We start from the raw sequence: 20,226 nt of genomic DNA on the forward strand, positions 1-20,226 counted from the left end.
CACAGCCCATTTTTCTCTACTATAAAATCCTAGTTCCTAGCATTCAGAAAAACCAGCTGTTTTATCACTTTCTTAGGAACTCACTAAATATCTTTTAAAATTCAAGGTTTTCCATTGAAAAGATATTATGGTTTTTGTGTCTGCTGTAATATGCTGTATGGCTTACTTACTTTTGCCTTAAAGTAAATTAATAAACCTGATGGTGATTCGGTGTAACCGGAAAGAACAGTAGAAGAGGTAGGGATTGAGGGGCTGGGGGGAAGGGTGTCTGTGTTTTGGCTCTATTATTCTGTAGGGAGAACAGCTCAGATCAAGTGTGATGTAGTTTTCATCAGAATGAAAATAACCTGTGCATTCTGGAGTGCATGTTAATAGAAGCGTGTACTGAGAAACCTGTCAGCTTCTTTTAGTGAAACAGTAACAATAATGCAGCAGTGCATAGAGGCCTTAGACAGTTCAGGAAAGATAAACAGAGCCACACACCAACGTGAATGGAAATGTGAATAGAGAAAGAAATGTATTATAAGTGCTACATTGCCTTCCTACTTAAAAACATTCCATTCGGCAAAGCTATGGATGACTTTGTCACTTACCATTGTAGTTATTCAAGTTGATTTGAGTTACAATTTTTATAGCTCTCTGATTGTACGCTTTTACATTAGAATGATTTAGGAAAAATGAGGCTACAAACAATTAAATATTTTTAAAATATAATTCTTAAAATTTTAAAAATAGGTTTCGAGAGTACATGTGCAGATTTATTATGTGACTGTATTGTATAGTGGTGAAGTTGGGCTTGTAATGTACCCATCACCTAAATAATGAGCATTGTACCCAATATATCATTTTTCAATCCTTACTCTCCTCCCACCTTTTGGAGTCTCCAACATCTATTTGTCCACTCTGCATGTCTATATGTACCTATTGTTTAGCTTCCACTTATAAGTGAGAACATGTGGTATTTTGACTTTGTTTTGAATTATTTCACTCAAGAGAATGGTCTCCAGTTTCATCCACATTGCTTCAAAAGACATGATTTTATTATTTTCCATGGCTGAGGAGCATCCATGGAATACATACGCTACATTTTCATTTTTCAGTCATCTGCAGATGGACACTTAGGTTGATTTAATGACTGTTGTTATTAGTGCTGTGATAAACATACAAGGGCAGGTGTCTTTTTAATATAATGATTTCCTTTCCTTTGGGTAGATACTCAGTAGTGGGATTGCTGGGTTGAATGGTAGCTCTATTTACAGCTCTTTAAGAAATTTCCATACTGTTTTCCATAGAGGTTTCACTAATTTACATTTCCACCAACAGCATATAAGCATTCCCTTTTCTCTGCATCCTTGCCAACATCTGTTATTTGACTTTTTAATATAAGATGGTGTCTTGTTGTTGTTTTAATTTGCATTTTTCTAATAATTCATAATGTTGAGTATTTTTTCATATGTTTTTTGCCACTTGGATTTCTTATATTGAAAAATGTTTGTACACTTTTTAATGGGATTTTTTTTTTTTATTTTTGAGTTGTTTGAGTTGCTTGTATGTTCTGGATATTAGCCCTTTGTCATATGCATAGTTTGAAAATATTTTCTCCCATTCTGTATCTTGTCTGTTGATTATTTCTTTTGCTATGAAGAACATTTTTAGTTTAATTAAGTCCCATTTGTCCATTTTTATTTGTGTTGAATTTGCATTTGAAGACCTAGTCCTAAATTCTTTGCCCAGGCCAATGTCCAGAAGAGTTTTTCCTAGACTTTCTTCTATAATCTTTACAGTTTCAGGTCTTATGTTGAAGTCTTTAATTCATCTTGAGTTGACTTTTATATATGATGAGAGATACAGGTCTAGTTTCATTCTTCTGCATATGGCTATCTAATTTTCCTAGCACCATTTATTGAATAAGGTCTCTTTCACTTATAGAATTGTAATTTTAAAATATCACAATGCTTTAAATGAAGGTCTGTGTTATGAATGAGCATGAAATAAACACTAAATTATGCTCACCATTTACTTCAGTCAAATAAGCTGAAGATTTTGCCAGAGATGGAATGGCATGGTGTAAGAGAAAGCTTTGTTATTTTACTTTTTAATCTATTTATGTTTTTAGTATAATGATTTGGAATGCAGTGTATCTACCAGAATTACTTCTCCAAATTTCACTTGTTCAGATCTATTGAATCAGAATATATGTGGGTGTATTTTGGGAGAGCCTGTAATTAATTCTGATACCTACCTGTGATATAAACACCAATGTTTTGATCTAAGAAGGAAATTGTTAATTTCCTTGCACACAAATATGCAAATATGCACAAACATACATATTATATTACACACACACACACACATATACATTATCATATTATATGTCTGATTCTTAAAGAGCCTCTCAGTATATATTTTTCAAATGAACAGAAATTCTCAAAGAGCAGTAGTGGGAGTAAGGGGAATCAGTGGTCCAGTTATCATATTATCCATGATTAGAGAAATAGGGCCTAAGCACTTTCTTTGTAGATAATGTTGGGAGTCCGCAAGCCTTGGGATGACAAGCAAGGGGGTACTGAGAAGGCCAAATGGTAAAGCTAGTCTTAATGGTGGAGACTGTGAAGGTTGAGATTAAGCCTCCATTAGTCTCTCTCTCTCTCTCTCTCTCTCTTTAAAGCCAGTCTTGTCTATGGCCTTCCAGTTCCTGCTAATTGGTGCTGATCAACAAGTTTTTTTTATTTTTCCTTAATTTTGTGGTTGAATCCTCAGTTCATGTTGTAGCTTCATCATGGTTACAGCTTCCCTGATGATTAAAAACTGGTTTGGTTTTCACCTTTCTTCCCTGCTATGACATTATATATAAAAATAAATTGTCACTATTTTATCTGCTTTGTTTACTAATGCATTTTAAGTACTCACAGGAGTGTTTGGCACATGGTAGGGAATCAAGAAATATTCCATTGAAGGAGTAAAAATATACGTTTCACATATTTATGGAGATTTTAATTCAGAGGTTTATTCTTCAATTTATATTTTGTAGAACGTTGTATATTCTACCAAGGCCTCAGTGCATTCTTTCAACAACTGCAGCTGGAAAAGGCAATCACTATCCTAGCTATTTTACAGAATAGAAAACCGAAACACAGAGAGAAAAGAATTCTCCCTTTATTTTACAAAATCATATAAGTTTAGGATTGGAAAGACCTTACATATCATCTGGTTTTAATATATACAGCATTTCCAACGAACTGCTTATGCTTGAATTCTTTCGATGCTGAAGAAAGCCCTACCCCCTAAAACACTTTCATCTACCTCTCACAGCTTCCCCATAGGTTTATGCTTTTATGCCTATCTGTGGAGTCATCATTTATATGATTGACTGTCAGTGTTTAGAAAAAAAGCCACAGACTGTCTGAGATTCTGTTGTCCTGGTTAAACTCTCTGGCTCCTTCAGTCATTCTTCATGAGATATGATTTTGAGATTGTTTAATCACTTCTTCACTTTCTCATGCACATGTTTCAGTTTGTCTAGTCTCTTCAATAATTGTACTCACGGCTTGAAAACAATTTCTACTTATGGGTTCCAATTAAGTTCCACATAATTTATCCACACTATTTTATTTAATCTTTTCAATAACTCAGTCAAATTGCTTTCGTGAAGACTTTTTGGTTGGAGGAACAAAAATCCATCTGAATTAGCTTAAACACAATAAACCCAGAGGGATTTCATGGCATGGATTCTAAATACAGTGGGAACTTTGGAAACATGGTAAATCATCTGACTAAATGTGGTAAGTTTGGAGTTACATAGTGAAAAGCTCTGACAAAAGAATAAAAGTATAAGTAGTTTAAGAAAGAGGCTTAAATGGACCTGGCAGAATTTATACACTGGCAGCTCTCACATTTGTTTTATAGATAAACTCTCAAGGTTTTCCAGAGAAGTGAAATTGTTTTATAGATAAACTCTCAAGGTTTTCCAGAGAAGTGAAATTGCTACCTAGTCAGCCTGATCAAGGATCTAATGCCTTGACTGACCTTTTTGCTAGCTGGCAGCTAATTAGTTTACCCTAGAAATGTACAAGATTTTTCTTTTCCCATACTGTCTGCGGTTTTTCATCCCTCTTTTCACTCTTTGAATCCTGTTTTGCTTTCACTTCCTAAGGCAGTTGTGATCCTTAATTTTGCACGTCGACTTGACTGGGCTACAGGATGCCCAGATAGCTGGTAAAGCATTATTTCTGGGTGTGTCTATGAGGGTTTCTAGAAAACATTACCTTTTGAATCAGCAGACTGCTCTATGAGGGTTTCTAGAAAAGATTACCTTTTGAATCAGCAGACTGCATAAAGAATATCCACCCTCAATTGGATGGGGATCATACAATCCATAGAGGGCCTAAATACAACAAAAAGAAAACAGAGAAAGGGAAATTTTATTCTTTCTTCTTGAGCTGGGACAGCTATTTTTTTCCTCACCTAGAATGTTAGAGTTTCTCATTATCAGGGCTTTGGACTTGGACTGATTTATTTCACCAAGCTTTCCTGGTTCTCCAGCATGCAGATGGCAGATTGTGGGACTTCTTGGCCTTCATAATTGCATGTGCTAATTCCCATAATAAATCTTCTTTTAAATATCTATATGTGACCCACTGGTTCTGTGTCTTAGGAAAACCCTGATTAATACAGTAGTCTACCACCTGACTCCTTCAAATGTAAATAATTTGCATACAAAATTTTTAAGTGTCTCTGAATTACTCTTCAACAATAGTCTCTAGACTCTGAACAGATGTATTTGTATCTGTTTCATTATTTTTTTCAACTCTCGACTTTTTACTTTTTATTTATTTCTACTCTATAACTTCAGTTTACCCATGATGTTGGTTTGCTACATTTCATATCTATCTCTAATTTTGTTGGACTTTTCAACTCCACTCTTTGATTATAGTCTCTTTGTGTGGTAGGCCGCCTTTAAAATAGTTCTCAATGATTCCTGTCTCCTGGTATTCATGCCGTGTGTAGTCCCCTCCCCTTGAGTGTAGACTGGTCATAGTGATTTACTTCAAACATACAGAATATGGCAAAAGAAATGGGATATAAAATCCAAGATCGGGTTTTTAAAAAGGTTGTGGATATTGTCTTGTTTGCTCTCTCTCAGTCTCTCTTAGGCTCTTCTCATTTGTTCACTTTGATGAAGGCAAAAGCTACCGTGTTGGGGTCTGTTTTATGGCAGAGACCCATGTGGTGAGAAACTAAGGGCAGCCTCCTGCCAGCAGCCAGTAAGAAACTGAGGTACTTAATCTAACAGCCTGTGAGGAACTGAACCCTGCTAACAACCACATAAGGGACCTGCATGTTGATGCTCCTTCCGTTGAGCCTTAGGATGACTGTAGCCACTGCTGAACAGCTTATTGTAGTGATAGACTCTGAATGGATCATACCTGGATTCTTGACCTGCAGAAATGTGAAATAATCAATCTTGTTGTTTTAAGCCACTATGCTTTTAGGTAACTTGTTATGCAGCTTAGATAACGTATACAACTCTGCATTCCATATTTTAGATAAATTTACATAGACAATCTATTGACTCTGTTCAATATATGGATTAGCTGCCCACATTGGTCCAGTCAATTATAAGTGATGAATGAAAAATGTGGCATATAGGTAAGGTGACTAGTTTATGTTCTAAACTGGGATACTTTTAAGCTGGCATGATTACTAATTATGCCAAAACAATAAGGATAAACAGGATTCTTCTAGACAAACAGGGAGACAGGGTCACCTCATTTGTAAGATAATCACTTCTTGGGTATAGTAAAAGGACTATATAAGCCAGAAGAGAAAGTTGAATCTGGCAGACTAGTTGGCTTACCTGTTTGATTAATAGGTACTGTATTTCCCATTACATACCTGGAAAACTGAGGGTAGATTGTCTTCTAAGTGGCAATAGAACTCATTTTACCTGGTAGACTTGAGATTCCAATTGAGATCTTTTGTCATTCTGCAGTTAGTGTGTATGTTCCACTTGGTCATTACATCTCTTCAGAGCCAAACGTACTGCTCTGGTGTTCTTAGAAAACCAGTGTGGAATTATCATCACCCTTGGCCTAAATTATTGTAAAACCACCTTTATTTAGTGATTCTCCACTTTTGGTGCACATTCGAGTTAGCTGAGTAGCTCTGAAAATGCCAATGGCTACACGTCTTCTCAAATCTATCAAATCAGAATGTGTTGTGGTGGGATTGGCATCGGTATTTAGAAATCTTGTCAGGTAATTCCAATGTGTAGCTAAGCTTGAGATAGCAAGCACAGAAGGCCACTGGCAGATGGGGAGTTGGCCGGAGGAGTTTGTACTGGAAAGAACAATGGAGCGTTTATAAGGTCAAATTTTCTTACATAACAATTTCTCTTCTCCTCTGATTTCCAAGAGAGGTCTGTTAATCTGTATTTTAAACAAGTGCCCCCAGTAATTCTAATCAAGCAAGTTTGGAAACTGCTGGCCTAATCCAGTTTCAGAACAGATCTGTCATATCTAATTATCATAATAATGTGGTAGGATTTGGAAATTTGTCTCCTCCAAATGTCGTGTTGAAATGTAATCCCCAGTGTTAGAGGTGGGACCTGGTGGAAGGTATTAGGGTCATGGGGGTGGATTCCTCATGAATGGCTTGATGCTGTCCTCGTGGTAATTAGTGAGTCTCACTCTATTAGTTACCACAAGATCTGGTTGTTAAAAACAGTCTTACATCTCTCTCTCTCTCTCTTTCTCCTCTCTCTCTCTCTTTCTCTTGCTCCCACACTTACCATGTGACATGCCTGCTCCCTCTTTGCCTTCTGCCATGATTGGAAGCTTCCTGAGGCCCTTACCAGAAGCAAATGCTGGCACTCTGCTTTTGTACCGTCTGCAGAACCATAAGCCAAAATAAACATCTTTTCTTTATAAATTACCCAGCCTCAGGTGTCCCTTTAAAGTAATGCAAAACAGACTAACACATAATGCCTTATGTTTTATTAAAACACCTTATAATCACTTAGGCTTGATATTTAGGCGTCGGCATTAGCTTCTGATGCCCAGAACGTTTCTGATAAAACATTTCTGAAAACATGAATGGGTACTGGTCAGTATTTCTACTAGTGTGGACATCTCCTTAACACTGGGAATGAAAAATGGAGAATGAATGCTTTTTTCCGGTATTGCATAAAATATCAGATGTTAACAAGTCTGCTGCCTTGCTGCTTTTTGTGTATCAGGAAGACTCAAGGATATCAAATATTTATATAGAGTCTGTTCAATCATTTATCTTTCCATTAAAGGGGAGAGCTTCTTACTGTAAAGCTACTTAGATCTTTTTCATTGAGAAAAAGAATAAAATGTTTCTTTTAAAAAAGTGTACTGCTCTTTCTTTGAAAATGATTACATCCACAGCCCTTGAATTTTAGGTCAGAGTAGATGTATTTCTGCAGCTGGTGAAAACAGGCATAGGTATATGATTTAAGATAGGAAGTAAAACATACATTGTTCAATTAAAACTACAGTGAAAATTTTGGGGGAGAAGGTAACTATCTGAGCTGGAACTTAGCCAGGACAACAGTTAATGCTCTGCGCATATAAAAACGGAAGATGGAAAATGAGTAATTCTCCAGTCTAGTCCCAGCCCCGCTTCCATCTCAGAATGTATTTCATTTATGTTCTTGGTGCCATGTACATCTCAGGTGGGAGAGAAATTTATTACCAAATTTATAGAAAAAGACATGTGGGTAGTTTATACCTCACAATTCAAAAGCCATAGAAGCTGACCAAAATCCTCAGGCAGAATTTCTTCTCGTCCCAGCATATTTAAGTGGTGTACAATATGTGAACCGACAGCCATCAGTCAGGTTTCCTGTGTTGGTACATCCACTGGGAACAAAAACATATTATATTGCAGGATTCATGGGAAACAGAATATATGGTCTTATTATTTCATTACTAAAAATGTAGATATTATAAATATATAATAGTTGTGGCAAGCGTAGTAATCATTATGCTTTTCTCTTTTTCACTCCTTTCATTTTAACATTGTCATTTGTCTTGCAACTATTTATTTTAATTGTAATTTTTAATTTATTAAACAATAAAATTAACTACTTTTTGATTCTATGAATTTTAACACATGTATAGATTTGTGCAATCACCAGCACCACTATCAGGATAGGGGACAATTTTATCACCCCCACAAAACTCCCTCATGTATCTTTTTAGAACAATGTTTCCACCACCTCAAACCTCTGATAACCACTGATCTGCTTTCTATCATTATAGTTGTGTCTTTTCCAGAACATCATATAAATGAAATTGTAAAGTATGTAACCTTTTGAGACTGGCTTGTTTTACTAATGACTTTGGGATCCATCCAAGTTGTTGTGTGTGTCAGTAGTTGGCTCTTTTTTACTGCTAAGTAGCTTTTCATTGTGTGAATATGCCATATTTTCTCTATTCAAGTGTTCAAGAAACTTTGGGTTGTTTTGCAATGCAAGGTTTTGACAATAATGAATATAGGTGCTTTAAACATTTCTCTACCATGCAGTGGCGTTGCTGCATCACCTGGTAAGTGTATGTTTACCTTTGTAAGAAACCGTCAGACCGTTTTTCAGAATGGTTGTACCACTTTGAATTCTCTCCAGCAAGGTAAAAGAAATCCAGTTTCTCTGTATCCTCACCAGTGGTTGGTATTGACTTTTTAAAAAAATGTTTATCCATTTTAATAGTGTGTAGTGGTATCTCATCGTGGCTTTTTCATTTTCCTAATGGCTAATGATATGAAAACCTTTCCACGCGCTTGTTTACAATCCTTATATCCTCTTTGGTAAAGTCTCTGTTCAAGTCTTTTACCCACTTTTAAATTGGTTTCTTACTTTTGAATTTGAGAATTCTTTTATTTAAATATAAGTTCTATGTTATGTGATTTTCTAACATTTTTTCCAGTTCATAGCTTGCCTTTTCATTTTAACAATACCTTTTAATTCAATGTAGTCTAATTTATTAATGTATTTTTAAACTATTATGTCTAAGACCTCGCTGCCTAACCCTAAGTCATGAAGATTTTAAGTTTTCTTCTTAAAATTTTACATTTTACCCTTTATATTTAGAAATATGATCTGTTTGCCAGTACCATGCTGTATTGCTTGCAATAACCTTGTAGTAAGTTTTAAAGTTAGATTGTATTATTTTTTTCAACTTTAGTTTTCTTAACAATGGTTTTAGTTATTCTCATTTCTTTACTTCCCCAAACATATTTAAGATCAGCTTGTATCTACAAAAAAGTTCCATGAGATTTTGGTTGAAACTGTATACAATTTACAGACTCATTTGAAGAGATTTAACATCTTAATAGTTTTTTTAAATATATATTAAAAATGTATACATAAATGCTAGAAAAAGAAAAAAATATATATATGTGTGTGTATATATATATATGTGTGTGTGTGTGTGTATATATATATATATATATATATATATATATATATATATATTATTAAGTTGAATCCAGATACACAAACACAAATAAACACACACATGGATAATACCTGTCTTTTAAATTGGGGTCTTTGGGCATTTTTTTTTTTTTTTTTTTAAGACAGAGTCTCATTCCATCATGCAGGCTGCAGTGCAGTGGTGCCATCTCGGCTCACTGCAACCTCCTCTGCCTGGGTTCAAGTGATTCTCCTGCCTCAACCTCCCAAGTAGCTGGGATTACAGGTGTGTGCTGCCACCTCCCAAAGTGCAGGGGTTTCAGGTGTGAGCCACCGTGCCCGTGCCTGGGCATTTTTATCTAATGTAATTATTGATATGTTTGGTTTTAGGCCCACCATTTTATTATCTTTTTTGTTTTTTATTCTTATGTTTTTATTTGTTTGTTTGGTTGGTTCATGCCCCTTCATGCCTTCCTGTAGGTTATTTGAACATTTTTTAATGTTGTTTTGAATTTTTCCATTGCTTTAGTTAGACTGTATATCTTTGCACATTTTTTAGTGATTGTTCTAGGGATTACAATACACATATTTAACATTTGATAGTCTACTTGGAATCAGTTATTAACTACATCAAGTGAAATGCAAATTTCATTACTGTGTAGGTCTCGTTAAATCCCCTACTTCTATGTTTTAGCCATCTCATACATACACGTACATTGAGATGCTCATCAGACAGTGCTACAATTTTTGCTTTCAGCTGTCAAACATATTTTAAAGGACCCAACAGTAAAATAATGATCTAATATATTTACTCAGATATTTATTATTTCTATTATCTTTATTTCTGATTTTCCAAGTTTACTTCTGGTAACTTTTCTCTCTAATGAAAGAATTTCACTTAGCAATTCTTCCAGAGTAGATATGCTGATTGTAAATTCTCTCAGTTTTCTTTCATCTGAGAATGAGTTTCTTTCAGTTTCATTTCTGACAGACATTTTCACTGAATATAGAATAATGAGTCAACAGTTCTTTTCTTCAAGCACTTTAAGAACATTCTACTTCCTTCTGGTTTCCACGTTTACTGACGAGAAATCTGCAGTCTTTTGAATTATTCTTCCCCTGTAGATAATGTCTCATTTTCCTCTGGCTGCTATAAAGACTTTTTTCCCTCTGTTTTTAGTTTTCAGACATTTCATTATGGTTTGTTTGTGGGTGGATTTGAATTTATCTTACTTAGGATTTGATTAGATCCTTAAATCTGTAGGCTTATGGCTTTCACATAATTTGGGACATTTTCAACCATTATCTCTTCAAAAAAATTTTCAGCACCACCTTCTCCACGTCTCTCAAGATGTGAATGTTAGACCTTTTCTTATTATCTCACATGTCCCTGAGGCTATGTGTATCTTTATTTTTAAAATCTATTTTCTTTCTTGCATTCAGATTTGATATTTTCTATCATTTTATTTTCAGACTCACTGATTCTTTCCTTTGCCATTCCCATTCTAATATTAATCCTGTTCAGTGAATTTTCAAAATTTCAGTTATGTATTTTTCGGTTACAAAATTTTTATGTATTCTTCTTATCACCTTTTTTTCTTTTTGGTGTGTCTCTATATTTTCCCACTCATTCGAGAATGTTCAAAATTGCCTGTTGAAGAACCTCTGTAATAGGCAGTTTAAAATCTTTGTGAAATAATCCAGCATCTTGTCATCTTTGCCTCGGCCTCAGCTGACTGTCTTTTTCTGTGTGAGTTGACGTTTTCCTGGTTCTTCATATGCCAAGTAATTTTGGATTATTGTCTGGACTTTTTGAACACGATGTTATAAAACTCTGCATCTCATAAATCCTAGAAAGCATGTGGATATTTTTGTTTCAGCAATCAACCTGGTTAGGTTCAGGACATATATATTTCAATATACCTTCTATGGGCTTTGGTCCTAAAATCAGTTCCATTTCTAAAGTCTATTCAGTACTATTAACATTTATACTACATGTCTGCCCCGCAAAGTGGCCAGTCAGGAGTCTAGGGTGGCAGTCTGTAAGTTATTTCACTTCTCAAGTTCTTGAAAAGACTGATTAAGATAAAATGTAACTCTGAAACTTGAGGGTGAGCCCATGTAGTTATAAGCAACTTTCAGGGACTTTTTCCTGAGCTTCTCTTCCCCCTGCCTCCATCTCTCCAGTACATCCAGTCTCCTGGGGCTCCCTTTTTCAGTATTCCAACCTGAAAGGTGATACTTTTCTGCCCTGGGAAGTTGTGCTTCCGTGACTGTACCTGCATTTCAAGCCAAGTGACTGGAAAACAGGAGACAAAAGCAGTGGGTAATGTGCCCTAGCCTCTTGGGATCACAGCTCCAGCAATCAGGAAAGAAGATTCTTCAGAATCTGGGTTTCAATGGGCTTCTGTTCCTACTGCTGCTGCTACCTCATCACAGGATTGCTGGTGGGATGAGGTTTGGGAAACTAGAGAAAGGACAAAAGGTGTTTCCACACTCTCTGTGCTTTAGAAATTCCCTTTTCCATTTCTTGAGCTAGAACTCAAGTGCTTTTTCCTGAGCTCGCTCTGTCTGCAACTCAGTGCCCACTTCTGCTTCAGGCTACATTGAGATGAGGGTGAGGGATATGGAAGTAGAAAAATGGAAGACTTACCACTGAGTTGGTGATACTTCAAATTCCGGTCTCTTTTACTGATCTGTGTGCTACTACTTACTTTTCAGAGACATCTAATAGTTGCTCCACGCATTCCATCCAGGTTTTATAGCTGCATTCAGGAAAAGAGACAGGGTAGAATATGCTTACTCTACACTGAAACTTTGTCCCTCAAATTCTTACTTCATTTTATTTTAAAATCATTACTCAAAAGCAAATTATTGTCATAACTCTTGCTTTACAATTTTATGGAAGTTGATCATATGTACATGTCAGTATGCATATTCATACAAGTATATTCATGCATGAATATGTATATATCTTTTTACATATACATGCATAAAAACTATAAAGAACTTGTTACTATTTACTTGTTTCAAAAGGAAATGAGAGCAGTTTTAAAATGGATCGGGTAATCAAATTGCTTCTTTTCACATGGAGTTCAGTTTTATACTGTGAGCCAGTAATCCATTCATTATGCAGTGAAGAGAATAGAAATGACTATAGACTAAGTTCAACAAAATATTGACAGAGTGTCTGTGTGCTCAGAAATGTACAAGATATCAAAACAATAAAGACATATTTTTAAATATATTTTATACTCAAGAACTCTGTCCATTGCACCCCAAATTCTTAAAATGTAACAGAAAAATCCATAATTGCACAAAAAAGTAATTCTGTAAAATTACATGAAGCTTGGCTCCTGTTTTCACATGTTTTTCTGAGATAAGTTGTACAGACTCTATGTATGTGAATTCTGAGGTGAGATGGCCTGCTATGCAGTGGTAGCTGAAGCAGCTTCCTAGAGAAATGACAGTGTGAATCTGTGGCATGGGAAAATTTGGAAGAGAAGGAAGGAAGAACCTATTCTTTACTAACACAGAGGAATGAAGACTCAGGAGAAGTTTCAAACACAGCCCCATTAACAAAGTTCAGTCCTTAGTTTTGGGCCCATCTGTTGGTGTATGTGCCAGAACCAATTATGAATTGAGTGGAACTCTTCATTTTATTTTTTAGCGTATTCAAAGTATTGAATTTCTAACACATGGTCTATGTTTATTCTACTATCAGGCAAAAATCAACAAAATGACATTTTTTACTGCATTAACAACTTTTTCCTTATATTGCTAAGCTCAATGAATTTCATTAAGCTACCAATGAGTTTTCAAACCTCTACTGAAAAATAGCTTTTATGTGTAATTAGTGACTTTAATACTATATTTGTAGGACAAAACATTATTTTGCTAATTATACAGTAATAAAGTTATTAAGAGTCATTAAATTTGATTATGTTCCACATGAAGTTTTGACATTCATTAAAGCAACAGTAAGAACACTGCAGCTATTTAGAATATTCTGTCAAAACCCACCACATGCCTCATGTCTTTAAATATGCAATACTAAGTGATTTCATAATTCTAAAACAAATGAAAGCAATATATGACACTAATAAGATATACTCTCCCTTTTCTCGCAAGATTTTTGGGTCTACTCTTTAGTTCAAAAAATGGGTAACATTTTCATGTTAAACATAATTAACTGATTATTTCATACTTATACTTTTATATATGTATTAGATTGAATACAAACTTGGTTGCAGGTACCATTGGCCTAATATAAAAGTGTTTTGGAGGAGACAGAACATTTTTTTTTCTTTCCTACAAAATTACCTAGGCTTGTGTGGCACAACGCTTCGTGAAGGCACCACAGAAGTAGTTTCCTTCTACCTTGTTACTCCCCTAAATGATATCGAAAGGACTTATCTCTTAAATCTTCTTCTATGTGTTGTCTCCATCCTTTTTTGATGGTAAGGATGACTGTAGAATCTCCAAGTCTCATAGCTGCATGCCAATGTTGGGGATTGACCAGGGGAGAGGTATAAAGAGACCTCTGGAAAGTGGCAGCTCCAGTGAACCTTCCTAGCTCCATCTCATTCCCAGCCTCATTGCTACCTGAGTACCAGAAGTCAGGAAGGGCAAGATGCTCTATGCTCATTAAGGCTGGGGGAAAGGAGCATGGGAAATTGCACATTAGCTCTTAAAGTTCTGCATGGTTGTTACGCACATTACTACTACTTCATACTGTTTGCCAGAGAAAGTCGCATGGTATACTACAAGGGAGAAAGGTGTAATCCTTACCACGTGTTTAGGAGAAAAACACTGGGATATTTATGAACAGTCCTAATTATTTCTCTAGAACCCAAAAGGACTTACTAAATAAATAATATGATTTTTGAACTTAAAAATTTGAAAAGTGAATTGACAAATTGTGTTTACAACTAAACTGACTTAGTAGTGAGAAAAACACAGTAGGAGAAATATTTTGCTTCATAGAATTAGAAACAGTAAAAATATGAGGTACTTGGAGAACAGATCCAAAACAGTTATTTATAAGTAAGAGTTTCATAAATAGAAACAGAAACAACACAAAATTTATAATTATACAAGTAATAGGAGCTACTTTCTTGGTCAAAAGAAAAAAATCTTAAGTTCATAAATTAAAAAGGCTCATTTATTTTCATGAAGAATTAATGTCAAAATGCAGTGATAAAAAAATAGAATGCCTCCCAACACACTGAAACATTTTTTGGTAAAATTTCTGAATGTCAAGGAAGGCTAGACAAGGCGAATGTATACCAAAGGAAAGTAGGAATAATGATATTAATATTTGTAACTTTGAGGAGAAAGATATGAAAATAAGACAGAATGACATATTAACCAATATAAAATGGGCAAACATGAAGAAGATATAAGTTATGTATAATTATTGTAAATTAACAATCTCCACATTATATTTACATTTAGAAAATTTCAGAAGTACTTTCATCATTTAAACTAGAAGAATTAGAGAACAAATTGATTTCTCAATTGCAAGAAGCTACACTAAAATTAGTAAATATGACTAATTCAATTTTAATTTGAATATTTATGGTTTAGAGTTAGAAGAACTTAAAAATATATCTGGAAGAATTAAGACAAATTAATGTAAGGGGCAGAGAAACTAACATCATCAAAGGTTAACGTTTGCTATAAAACCTCTGTAAGCAGAAAATGGTGTTGTCATAGCAACACAACGAAGATTAGTGGAAGAGAATAAAGTCTAGGAAAAAAACAAACACTCTTATTCCTGTAAGACTTACTGGGTGTTTTAATTTAGAAGGAAAAGGACAATTGTGATAAATAGCTAGTAATAATTTAACACTCTTTGTCTCTTGTCCATATTAATAGAGTTTTACCTAGGCAGGATACATGATCCACCAGGTAAAGATTACATTTTGCAGTCTCCTTTGCATTTAGGTATGGCCATGTAACTAAGTAGTACTGGCCAAAAGGAAAAAGGAAAGAGAATGGAGGTGGCATGTGTCATTTCTGAATTCTGTCCTCATCATGAGTGGGTGTGTGTTTTCATGTTTCCTTTTTGTTTCTTGTTTTCTGGGAAATGATGAATCAGAAATGGAAGCTATTTGATGAAGATGGCAGAGCTGTTCCCTCATAATTGAATTAAACTGAATGTTTGTATCTTTGTTTGCATAGCTTAGCTTGTCCCTGAATTAACACAGTGGTTAATTTAATAAGTGGTGCAATGTTTTTATCTGAAAGATAATTGAGATACATCTGATAACATATAAAAATAAAGTTCAGTTATATTTAAAATGTAAATATTCAGTATAAACCAAAAAGCTGCAGAAAGTTTTGAGAATATTTGAAGAGCCTTGAGAAGGGAAGGTAGAGAGGCTCTTCTGAGTCATTTAAGAAACCCAGATGTCATAAAGGTTTGTATTTTTTACTATGTACACATTAAGCACTTTGAAATAAAATAAAACAAAGGATAGCACAAATAAAATTTCAAAATTGTGAAATATATTGACAAATATTCAGGGAAAATTAATGTGTCCAAAATGAAAAAAGGTTGTTCTTTAAAAAGATCAATGCAATTGATAAACCTCTAGTCAGGTTAATCAAGAAAAAAGAGAAAGTCACAAATTAATATCAGAAATGAAAAAGGTCATCACTGCTGATCTCATAGACATTAAAAAGATAATTGAGGAATATTATGAATAGCTGGGTGTCCACACATTGAGAGCTTAGAGGAAATGGGCCAGTACCTTGAAAGACACAAACTACCATCTCATAGAAGGAGAAATATATAATAAAAATAAGCTAAAGTCGATTAAAACAATTGATTTAATATTTAAGAACCTTCAGTATTAGGGTTCTCCAGAGAAACAGAACCAATACACACGCACATGTGTGTGTACGTGTGTGTGTATGTACACTCTCTACATAAAAAAGATATATATATATATATATAGAGAGAGAGAGAGAGAGAGAGCACGAAGCTGAGAAGTCCCAATATCTGCAGTCAGCAAGTTGCAAACTCAGGAGAGCCAATGGTGTAAATTTCAGTCCAGAATCCTGCAGGCTCGAGACTCAAGAGGAGCTGATGTTTTAATTCAATCTGAAGTCAGGAGAAAATGGATGTCCCTTCTCAACGCAGTCAGGCAGAAGGAATTCTTTCTTTTTGTTGGGAAGGTAAGCATTTTGTTCTGCCCAGGCTTCCATTTATTGTATGAGGGCCATCCACATTATGGAAGGCAATCTTTACTCATTCTACTAATTCTACTAATTCAAATGTTAATATAATCCAAAACACCACTAAAGGCACACTCAGAACTATTTGGCTAATGCCTGGGCTTCCCGTGGACCAGTCAAGTTGACATATAACCATTACATTTTCCAAGAAAGAAAGCATCAAGCATAGATGGTTTCACTGGTGAATTCTACCAAACGTTTATGGAAGAAATGATAATTCTCCACAATGTCTTACAAAAAAACAGAAGCAAAGGTTCTAACTCAATTTAAGGTGAGTACTACACTAATATCAAAACCAGATAAAGATATTACAAGAAAGAAAAACTACATAAGTCAATATCTCTCATGGATGTAAATGCAAAAATCTTCAACAAAATATGAGTAATTTTAATCCAATGTTGTATAAAAAGATATAATGCCATGACCAAACAATGTTTATTTCAGGTATACAGAATTGGTTCGATATTCAAAAATCAATTAATGTCATCATTTATATAAATAGGCTAAAGAAGAAAAATCACATGATCATATCAATAAATGCAGAAAAAGGCCAGGCGTGGTGGCTCACGCCTATAATCCCAGCACTTTGGGAGGCCGAGGCAGGTGGATCACGAGGTCAGGAGTTTGAGACCAGCCTGACCAAGATGGTGAAACCCCATCTTTGCTAAAATTACAAAAATTAGCTGGCCGTGGTGGTGTACGTCTGTAATCCCAGCTACTCAGGAGGCCGAGGCAGGAGAATTGCTTGAATCCGGGAGGCAGAGGTTGCAGTGAGCAGAGATTGTGCCACTGCACTCCAACTTGAGCAACAGAGCGAGACTCTGTCTCCAAAAAAAAAAAAAAAAAAAAAAAAGCAGAAAAAGCGTTTGACAAAGTCCAGCATACAATCCTGATAAAAGCTTAGCAAACTAGGAACAGAGGGAAACTTTCTGAACTTGTTAAAAAAAAAAAAAAAAAAAAACTACAAAATTCTATAATTAACATAATTAGTGGTGAGAAACAAGATACTCACCCCTAAGATGGGGAACAAGGCAAGGATGCTCCAATTATTCCTATTCAAAATTGTATTAGAAGTCCTAGCTAGAGCAATAAGGCAAGAAAGTAAAATTAAAGGTACAACAGGGAAAAAAACAAGTAAAACCATCTTCATTCATAGATGACAAGACTGTATATGTAGAAAATCCAGAAGAATAGGCAACAAAAAACTCTTGGAACTAATGAGTGATTACAGCAAAGCGGGAAAATAAAAGGTTAATAATAGCAAAAACAATTAATTTCCTGTACAGCAGTGATGAAAATTGGAATTTGAAATAAAAACACAGTATCATTTCTATTAGCACCAAAAAAGGAAAATTTAGTCATAAATTTAGCAAAATATGTACAAAGTCTATAGAAGGAACACTCATACATATAAAACTCTAATGAAAGAAATCAAAGATTCTCTGTATAAATGGAGAGATACTCTATGTTCAGCTTCCCAGCTTGGTCTGTAGGTTCAATATCATCTTAGTCCAAATCTTAGTAAGTTATTTTGTGGATATTGACAAACTTATTCTAAAATTTAGTTTAAAGGCAGAAATACCCAGAATAGCCAACACTAAAGAAGAACAAGGTGAGAGACTGGCAATTCTCCGAGGCTTACTATAAAGCTACAGTAATCAAGACAATGTGGGGTTGGCTAAATAACAGAGAAATATATCAGTGAAACAGAGCTAGGAGCCCAGAAATAGACCTGTGCAAACATAACCAACTGATTTTTCACGAAGGAGCCAAGGCAATTAAATTAAGAAAAAATGTGTTTTTGAAAACGCAATGTTAGACCCATTGAGCATTCATATGCAGAAAATGAATGTAGACACAAGGTTTGTACCTTTCACAAAAGTTAACTAAAAATGGATCATAGAACTAAATGTAAAATGCAAAAGTATAAAACTTCTAGAAAATAACAAAGGAAAAAAATCTAAACGACCTTCAGGTTGGTAATAAGTTTTTAGATACAACACCAAAAGCATGATCCATGAAAGAAAATAAATGATAATTTGGACTTTATTAAAATTAAAAACTTCTGCCCTGAAAAAGACATGGTTAAGACAATGAAAATTCAGGCCACAGGCTGAGAGCAAATGTTTGCAAAACACATCTGAAAATGGACTTGTATTCAAAATGTACAAAGAACGCTTGCAACTCAAAAATAAGAAAACAAACAACTCAACTAAAAATTGGGCAAAGTCTCTGAATACATGCATTACTAAAGAAGATATACAGATGTCAAATAAACATATGAAAAGATGCTCTACATTATATGTCATTAAGGAATTGCAAATTAAAACAACAATGACATGTGACATGACACTACATACCGAGGACAGGGGATAAAACAAAAACAGACAATACCAAATCCTGGTGAGAATGAAGAACAACAGTAACTCTCATTTATTGCTGGTAAGAATGCAAACTAGTACAGCCATTTGGAAAATGGTTTGGAAAGGTTTTAGTAAACTAAACATACAGAGTCTTATCATATGATCCAGCAATCATGCTCTTAGGTATTTACCCAATTGAATTGAAAACTTATGTCCACGAAAATGTTTTTAGCAGTTTTATTCAAAATCATCAAAGACTAGAAGTAACAAAGATCTCCTTTCGTAGGTGAATGCATAAACAATCTATCGCATATCTATACGATAGAATATTATACAGTAATTTTACAAAAGAGCTATCCAGCCATGAAAAAAATGGAGGTAACTTAAATGCATATTGCTAAATGAAAGAGGCCAGTCTGAAAGGCTAAATACTATAGAAGTCCAACTATATGACATTCTGGAAAAGGTAAAATTTATAGAAACACTAAAAAGATCATTGTTTACCAGGGATTCCAGGGGGTAGAGGGAAGGGATGAATAGGTGAAGCAGAGGGGATTTTTGAAACAGTGAAATTATTCTGTATGATACTGTATTATAGTGATATACAGAAGATATATTCTGGATGATACTGGAATGGTGAGTATGTATGACATTATGCATTTGTCAAAATCCATAAAGTTGTACAACATAGGGAGTATTATATTAAGGTGAAACAATGTAAATTATAGACTTTGGTTAATAATCATATATTAATAATGGTTCATTCATTGAACAAGTATACTCACTAATGCAAAATAAAAGAGTAATTGTGTGTGGGTTAAGGGGTGTACAAGAACTCTTTGTAGTATTTGTTCAAAAATGAAGTCTATTAAATAAAATATACCCTTGCACAAACCTTAAAAAATGTACATATGCTTATACCCATATAACCATAATACAAAATAAGATTTAAAAATTTCTCATCACTCTAATTCCTGTTTGCCTTCCCTCTTTTAAAGGTAGCTACTCTTTTCAATCTTTTGACTTATTAGTTATGACTCACCGAATTAGTTATGAGTATTCTTGAATTTAATGTAGGTGAATCATATACCATGTACTCTTTTAAGCCTCTCTCTCCCTTTCTCTCTCTCTCTGTGTGTGTGTGTGTGTGTGTGTGTGTGTGTGTGTGTGTGTGTGTGT

This window comes from Piliocolobus tephrosceles, chromosome 5 (assembly GCF_002776525.5).
Source record: "Piliocolobus tephrosceles isolate RC106 chromosome 5, ASM277652v3, whole genome shotgun sequence".
In the NCBI taxonomy this organism is placed as follows: Eukaryota; Metazoa; Chordata; class Mammalia; order Primates; family Cercopithecidae; genus Piliocolobus; species Piliocolobus tephrosceles.